Here is a 9,559-nt window from a genome sequence, read left to right as displayed (position 1 = left end):
AAAACCAAAACCTTAGGAAAACTAGAGTGCTGTGCCTTAATAGATGTCCATAAAGTAATTGGCAAAGAATTCCTTACTTTGCAAGATACTGGGCAGTCATATTTGTCTTTTATAATGATAACTAAACAATTCTGTGCACTGATCCATGGAAACAATTGGATTCTCATGTTCTCTTGGAGCTGTTTATGATAATATGTTCCTGGTGAATCAAGTGAGAAACTTAAAGCAAATAGCTGTAAGGAAGGCAGGGGGTGGTGTAGGTTAGGTGTGGGGAATACAAGCTAGCAGCACATTGGTTATTTGTGAAACTAGACAATTTGGTGTATTTAAAAATGTGGTAATTTGGGTTGGCAGTGAAAACCTTTCTTTAGTTTTCACAGACAATTACAATTTATAAAAATATGTGCCCTTGTGTGTGACTTTTCTTGTATATGGAATACTCTATGGTAGTCAGATTTTTAGGGGATATCTACATTACTCTGCATTTCCTGCAATGAATTCTAGACAGGTGGTGCGCTATATACCTACTGCACAAGTTTCTCGAGAGTGTCCTCAACACCTGCTTTTACAGTGAGGGAATTATAGTTTTATCTCATGCTCCTGATGTAGCTTCTTGGGTGGGGGCTGGGAGGTAGAAATTCGATCTGAATAACTACCATGGACTTTGGTTGTCTGGACTTGGAAATAAATGGACAGTCACATCCTTATTTTGTCTCATTTTCTGTATAAGAATATAGTTAGATGTTGATTATCTTGATTATCTTGAGTAAATCTAAAAATCATGCTATGGGCAATACAAAATTAAGAACCAACAAATAGTTGTTGAAAAAATTATTGTATAAAAACTAAATTGAATCTCTAAACCTTGTGTACTAGTAGCTCAAACTACTTTTGTATCCAATTTTTTGTCAATGTGATGAGAATGAGAGTCAAGGGATTGGTTGGAGAGATGCCTACGTTTCTCCCTTCTCTGTCTATCTCTCTCCTTCTTTATGTTTGTTGGCTATTAATATCTCTAATGCTGGAAGCAGAAAGGAAAGAAAAGGTATAGATAGCAAAGTCTTTGACTACACTTGTGTTAAATGAGTATCTTGAAATGAGTATTTCAAACTCGATATTATTGTATATTTAATTGGAGTATTAAAAATAAAATCCTATGAAAAGTATATAAATTAGTGAAGAAAATTCATGAGGTAATTGAAAATAGTTACTAATTTCCTTCATTTAATTTTACTGTTAGCTTTAATTTTAATTGCATTTGCCCTGGAGTTAGACCACCTGAGTTCAAACTCTGCCTTCTGTACTTATTAGAGATGACTTAAGGCAAGTTTTAATTTTTTTTAAATGGGCATTTTTGTGCTTTGGTTTCCTTATCTGTAACACAAGGATGACATTATCTAATTCCTAGAGTTGTTCTGAGAGCCAAATGAGATAAAATATATAGTAGTGCTCAGCACAGTGCTGGTACTTTCTAATTATCTAATAAGTACTCTTTTTATATTTTCAACTCTTTCTCTGACAATCATCCACCCATCCATCCATTTATCCATCCATTTACCTCTCTTCCCATCTATCCATCTTTCTAATTTTTCTAACAAAATAGGTTGTTTTTGGACATAGAAGATATAGAATTTCAAAAATATTAAATGAATTTCATGTGAGGTCTAGGAACAGGAGACAGCTCTGAGAACAAAGTTATTTTACAGATATTTAGAACTTTATTTTAATACCTTTGGATATATGCATAAAATCTTAAGTTTATTTCTGCCTAATCGCTTAATAATATTTAAATAATTGGGCCATTACTTTTATTTCCTTTATGTAAAATACTGCACTAGAAGCTGTGAAACTATAAAGAAGCCTAGTATTTTGTTCTGCCCTTGAAAAATTTGTAATCTGGTTTGGATTTATTTATAAACATTTATGATATTTTACATTTTAAAAAGATTATGTAAGAGAGTATGCATTAAATGTTAAATGAGTGATATAAAATAGAATTTCAAAGCACTTATTAAAAGTGAGTAGCAGAGGGGTAAATGTTAATTATTTGGAATAGTTTTCCTAAAGATAAGAAAGGGTGGGCCTCCCAGTGGTGCAGTGGTTGAGTACTGGGTTGCCAGGCTGCCTGCAGCCTTTGCATCACTGGTTCAATTCCTGGCTGCCGGGCGAGGGTCCCACATGGCGCGTAGACCTCTCCTGCCACCCGCTGCTCCCCTCAGCAGTGTACTTTGTGAATCTGCCTGTTCGGCTCCCCGCTCTGGCTCTGGTGAATTCTCTCACCCTCCTGCACTTCTGACTGTACCCAGTGCTTGTATAAATAAATAATAAATAAATCTTAAAAAAAAAGATAAGAAAGGGTGGGGGGAAGAAAGGGATCAAAGATGTTAATAAATGAAGTCTGAATGTATCAGTTTAGTTAGAGTAGAAGATTAAGTGTAGACTACTAGAAGATAACTTTAGAAAGTTTGGCTGAAGCTGAATGGAGGGCATTGAATGCCAGAGTGAGGAGTTTGAACAATTTTTTCTGTCATGAGGGAAGAGTTACTGATGTTTTTTGATCAAGAGAGAGGTCTGGGCCTCCCTGGTGGCGCAAAGGGTTAAGCACCACACTATGAAGCAATCCGCAGCCTCTGCAGCACTAGCTGGATCCCCGGCCCACCTGGGAGAAACCACATGACGTAGCAGACCTCCCGTGTCTTGCCCGCTGCTCCCCTCAGCAGTGTATTTCAGTCAATCCACCTGTTCTATTCCCCACTCTGCCTCTGGTGAATCCTCTCACCCTTGACACCTCTGGCCTGTACCTCAGTTCTTGTAGGCTTTTAAATGTGTTGACTATGACATAGTAGAATGAGGTCTAGCAGTCATTTGAGGACTGTTTTAGTCCAGGGAAATGAGAGACAACTCAGTGTTGGGAATATAGATATAAAAATCATATGATTTAGTTATTAAGGAATGAATGTTTAGTAAAAATACTATAGAGAAAGAATGTTTAGGTTATTGGTATTAACATGTAGGTGAGGTTTTTTTTTTTCTGTGATTATTAAAAGTATGTTATGTGCTCATCTTTCTTTGACTTTCACTCTCTCTTTTCAATATTGCTGTCTACGATGTGTTGTGCACTGTGCAGGGCACTGGGTATCCATTAATGAACAACACAGATATGATCCCAATCCTCTTGAAACATATAGAATAAGCTTCTTCCATTTATAAAAATCTATGCAAGCATTTATTTTTCTTCCATTTATAAAATCTTTTTTTTTTTAAGATTTATTTATACAAGAGCTGGGGTACAGGCCAGAGGCATGGGAGGGTGAGAGAATTCACCAGAGACAGAATGGGGAGCAGGATAGGCAGACTGAAATACACTGCTGAGGGGAGCAGCAGGCTAGACAGGCGAGTCTGCTGGGCCATGTGGGTTGCTCTCTGGCTGGCCGGGAATCAAACCGGTGCTGCAGAGGCAGAGAGCTTCACAGCACCTCACTCAACTCGCTGTGCCACCAGGGAGACCCCATTTATAAAATCTATGCAAGCATTTATCTCCCTGGGTCTGGAAGATATACTCTGACAACAAATTTCCTTTTCTTCCACTTGTTGATACTTTATATTATTACTATATTGTAAGGATATTCTGTAGGAATATAACTGTAGGAATGTATTAAGTTGAAGTTCAAAAAACACGGATTATTTCACCTTTACTGGGGGGTTTTTATGGTGTTAAGATTTTAAGTAGAGTCCCTTGGAAACAAACTTCATTATGTTACTTGAAAGTCAAGGAAAAAGATCTTTTCCTAAAGCAGTCTTATTTCTGACTTTAATATTTCTGTTAATGCTATGAAATTTATGTCCAGTTGCAATAAAACTTGCAACTTGAGATTGGACTTTCACTTGTCCTTGTTTCTGTCATCATTCTGCTTCTGATATAACCACAAAATCCCCCTCCCAGTGTCTTCATCTCACCCTTTTCTCCACCCTTCTCTAGAAAAATGGAAAGCCATATAAAACTGATTGGTCATTTCAGATTTATAAAATATTCTATGGAATGATATATCTGATCTAACTGTATAAATATGTTGTTTATAGTCCCTAATTCACTTTCACTCCGGTGTTGCTTCCTCTTTTGCCTCAACTGATCTGTTTTTGTGTTAGAGTATTATAAATGATATATATTTTTAAAGATTTATTTATTTATACAAACACTGTACAGTCAGAAGCGCGGGAGGGTGAGAGAATTCACCAGAGCCAGAGCAGGGAGCAGAGCAGGCAGACTGATGAAGTACACTGCTGAGGGAAGCAGTGGGCAGCAGGAGAGGTCTGCGCGCCATGTGGGACCCTCGCCTGGCGGCGGGGGATTGAACAGGTGCTGCAGAGGCTGCTGGCAGCTTCACAGCCCAGCGCTCAAGTGCTGCGCCACCAGGGGAAGCCCTATAAATGATATTATATAGACCAGAGGTATCAGATAAAAATGGAATATCAGGTAATAGCTATATGACATACTTTTCTTTTTTTTTTTTTTAAAGATTTATTTATTTTATTTATACAAGCACTGGGTACAGTCAGAAGCGCGGGAGGGTGAGAGAATTCGCCAGAGCGGGGAGCAGAACAGACAGACTGACGAAATACACTGCTGAGGGGAGCAGCGGGTGTGGCAGGAGAGGTCTGCACACCATGTGGGACCCTCGCCCGGTGGCTGGGGATCGAACCGGCGCTGCAAAGGCAGCAGGCAGCTTCGCAGCCCAGCGCTCAACCACTGAGCCACCAGCAAGGCCCCCTATATGACATACTTTTCTGATTTAAAAAGTGTATTTTATTCAAAGAAGAAACCTCCTGTGTTAGGAGTGTTTTGAAAATGGGATAGTTTTTGTTATATTAGAAGGAATGATGTAAAGTGATTGTTTTAAATTTTGAGTTATGCAGATATAAAATTACTTTTCTAAGAGAATTTTTGAATATTCAGTTTGTTTAATGCAACATCTATATTTATATTTTAGGAATATTCAGGGTACGGGAGGACCATGTCAACTTTTCAGTGCTTTAATACTAAACCAGCTTCGGGTTACTGAAATCACTTTGATAGTGAGCCAGTCTGGTCACCAAATTTGGACAAGAATTTCAGATGCTGAGTGTCTCAATAATAGTTGTGGACATGTACCCTATGTTTGGTTATTTTTCTAAACTTGGATAGAGATCTAATTTTGTGGGGTGAATTTTCAGTTTCAAAAATATATGCTACTTTAGAAGACAAAAATAAAGGAGAACTTTTTTTCTTTGAAGGAAAAGTTAAGACAAAGGCTTTTGAGCTTGGATACCATCTTTTTCAATCCAGCAGAAAGCTTTTTAGGCTACAAAGAAATCTCTGAAAGCATGGTTTTAATTTATTATTTATTTATTTATTTATTTATTTATTTTTTGCTGTTTTTCCTCAAAATGTGGTTTTTATAGTGGACATGCTGACAACATACACTGAGCATTATTAGTTCAAATAGCAATGGTATAACTTGTGGGTTTTGTACTTTGTCTAGAAAGTTGTAGTGTTTTTACTGCTATTTGTATTCACTTTTTATGAATTAGTTCCTCTTATTGTTTTTCATTTCAGTTTAACGTCGACTAATAAATCTTCTTGTTAAATAACATTAAGATTGCATCATAGCTTTCAGTGTTAAAATGTACTCCTTTTTGGGGACTGCCAGATAGATGTGTTTACTCTGTACAGATTTAAATTTGATTTTTTGTTTTCTTCATGGTAATTATGTTTGCACTTTGCTGATCACTAGTTGTGCTTTATTACAATGGAAGGTGACAATTTGATTGTCTTCAATTGGAGAAACAAGTAATTTTATATTCACTAAGCTGTCAGGTAACACTAACTCACAGTACTAAGAGCTCCTGGCAATGCGGCTTGGCACCTATATTTAACTGCTTTGATGCTTGTGTAACCTCTGCTGAATCAGAAATACTTTGCCTGCTGGAAATGGTTTTCAGGGTTGTACAATGAGGTTTTCATTAAGTCGACAAACTGAAAATGAACTGCAAAGCCACGGATGTTTCTCTCCTCCTCTTTCTCTCTTGCCCCTCCTCTTTTCCCTCCTGTCTCCTTTTTCTCTCCTCCCCCTTCCTCTTCTCATTTGATAAGAATCTGAAATTTATACCTACTTCATTACATAAAAGAGAGGAATCGCTGGGTTGCTTTATTTAGCGAAAGCAGAACTTCAGAGATTAGTTTCTTTATATAGTTTTATTTATTGTCACCATATGTGAGTCTTCAGATTTTGAAATCATGAACATAATATCATTGTTCATTTTCCTTTTTTCCCCTGGCAATGCTAAAGAGTGAAAATAGAAGTAGGAATGGAGAAAATACAGTGAATTCTCTACCCTTTTTCTATAGAAGCTGCTGTTCTAATTTATGATTTTTACCAATTCTTGGATAGGATATTTTGTGATTAGGTTTCTATATTAGTGAACTGGTTTCATGCTGACAAAGACATATTTGGTATTTACTCCAAAATTTTCGATTTTCATTTTATGAAGAGGAGATCAAAAAATGAACATATAAATAAATTCATTCCATTATTTTGGGCAGTTTTCTTCCACTCAAGTCACATAGAGGTCTTTCAGTTAAACTGCAAAGTCGTTGGACTTGATTAAAATCTTTTTAGTGTATATTTACAGTAGACATTATTTAGCTTTGTTCTTATTGTTAAGTGACTGGTTTTGTTTTTATAATATGTGCCTCAATTTTGAAAGCAAAGATTTCAACAATTTCCTAAGTAGATAAACGTTCAAAAAATTCCTTTTTATTTCTATAAACAAAAACTATAGATGGAGGTTACATGAAGTCAAATTGTTTTGATTCTAGAGAGAAACTGGATACTCAGAGACACATGTAATAATTACAGGTTTTCCATAGGCAGTCAGGCAGACAGGCCAGTAGTTAGATTGGTTGCCTGCTTCCTCCAGCAGATACTAACCAATTAGACAGAGGTGGTTACGTGATGTAACATTATCAGGAGAAACAATTCATGAGTCAAAACATTCCAAGACATATGAGCTCTAGTCCAAAGAACAGTCTTAAGCTATATAAAGTGACAGCAATATTGTCGGCTAAATATAAACACCAGAAACACAAACTTTGATGACTTGAGAAGAATCTGTTCCAGGTAGTCTCTGTTTTGTAAGAACCTTAGAAGGCCTTTGGAAACAGTATTTTGTGCTTTGGTATGGAAAATTAGAAGCTTCAGTTAAGTGAAAATTCATTAATTTTAGTCCTTTCTTAGACATACTTGAAGGGTTCAAACTTTTTCATTTGACTTATCTCTGTTGGTTTGATTGCTAACTCAAAGCAGTAAATTTTCTTCTAACATATTTTCACTGTATCTTACCATATATGTTCTGAAAGAAGTGCTACAGACTTAAATGATAGGGTTATAACTCTTCAAGATAGCTCTAAAAGCAGTTACCTTCTTTTTCAAGGAATTTTCTCAGTTACTTATTAAACAGATGGGAGAAAAATCTGGACGAAGCCTAGGGGAACTTGGGGGTAGAGTGGGGAAGAGGGGGTAGTGCTGGATAAAACAATATAAAGAATCAGTAACAACCCTCATGCTTTTCCCAAATGAAGAAGGGAAAGTTTTAAAAGGGATGTCTTCATATTAATTTCTGGAATTAGGGTCCATTCCCTTGCCCTCCTTCGCCTCCCCCCGCCCCCGCCACGCTGTCCACATACCTGCTCCAATCCTTAATGTGGGAATTAGAGGTACAGGAAGAGGTTTTTAAATCATTCTTTGCCCTAGGCTGGGTGAACTGGCATCCTTTGTAGGGGTTCCTGGGTATTGTGCATTTTGGCAGCTGAACATATCTGTTACTCATGCTACTTAAAATGTGAGGTACTGTGTTATATTTTTGGAAAATTAGTTGTTTATTTCTCAGTATCAGATCAATTGCAGCATTAAATTAACAGTGAATTATCTGACTGAAATAAATCTACCTTGGTAGCCTGGGGCGGAGTTGCAAAAATAAATGTGAATGTTGGCCTGAATTTTTAAATTTTTTCTTTAAGTAAACCACCTATCAAAATGTCGCTTTATGTTAAAAACAGGGCTTCTTTTGAATAAATGTAAAACACCTAAAAAGTGAATGCCACTTGATAATAATCTTAGAAGTAATAAAAACATTTTTTTAAAAAATCAGGTTAAATATGTTGTTCTAATAAATTCAGTGACCCTTTGGATAGTTATGTAAGTCCCAAATGATAGTTTTGAGATGGATTTTTTCCAAGAAATAGTAAAAACGTAATTTCTAGTTGCTGTGCTTAGAGTTTTAGAGAAAGTTGTTTTTTTAAAGAGTCCTAACTTTTAAATATATACAAAAACTGTTTTTAAAAAACAGTTGAGAAACAACAGATGAGAAATTATTTTTGAGACAGAGGACCTAATATGTAGATGTGCCACAGCCTTACCATTTTATCAAGTTTGACCAGCTAATTTTGATTTATGTTTTTAAAGAACTTAAGTAAATTTTACTATATGGTGAGATTTATAATGGCTAAACATGTAGATGTTATACTGGGCTTTATATTTGGAGTAAAAGAACTATCTTTCTCCAGTCACTATCTCTTACAATTTCCTTCCCCAAAGTCCTAAACCCTGAAATTCTTCCTAATGACCTGACATCCTAGGACTTCCCTTGATGTGCTGGGCAGAAACATTTCAAACTCAGGGAACACATGATGGGAAATGAGTTTTATGTCTCCCAAGGATATGTAATTCTCTTTGGAGGTTTTACTTGATAATAGCTGTGCCCCAGAAAACCATCTTGTTTAACCAATGTGATAAGTTGACAATGTAGTTTTTCTCTCTGATTATAATGTACTCTGTGTAGTCAATACACTGGTACCATGTGAGTGTAATTTCCTCTTTTATTTTATCTCCAATGCACTGTATTATAAATAAACAGTTAAAAAAAACACCAAACAAATCTGTTGCATCTCCTTTTAAGATTGTACCACTGTAGACACTTGTTCTAGTAAAGTAGAATTGGGCGCATTTGATTGCATTTAAATTTTTCATGCTTCAGCAGTTTGGCTGGGAGCACAGTAAAGAAAAATCCCATGAGCGAGGATAGTTTAGAATAATAGAACTTGATTTTGTGTATTATAGCAGCAACATTTGCGCTGCTTTAGTTAGGGTTGTGTCAGCATTTCCATTATAAACCCCTGTTTTCAGGGGGTATAACTAGAGAGATTTTTTTTAATACAAATTAAAAAAACAATTCATTTGAATGATTTTAAGTTATAATAGTGCAAAAATAAAACAAAGTAAAGTCACATAGAAATTGACCATTTTCACAAGATTTTGATTCTTTTGCTTATTAGTTGTATACAGGAGCAGATACTGCTCTGATACACTGGGGGATGAAAACTTTAGTAATAGAAAATTACTGATATGAGCATTAAAATAAAATTAAGCACCCCCCCATGATATATTATAGCAAGTACTTATTTGATTTATGAATTTTTAAAGGAGACTAGCCCATGGTGTAGTGGTTGTAGTAAATGAATTAC

Source organism: Talpa europaea, assembly GCF_964194135.1.
Source record: "Talpa europaea genome assembly, chromosome: 1".
Classification (NCBI taxonomy): Eukaryota; Metazoa; Chordata; class Mammalia; order Eulipotyphla; family Talpidae; genus Talpa; species Talpa europaea.
This window is presented reverse-complemented; position numbering follows the sequence as displayed.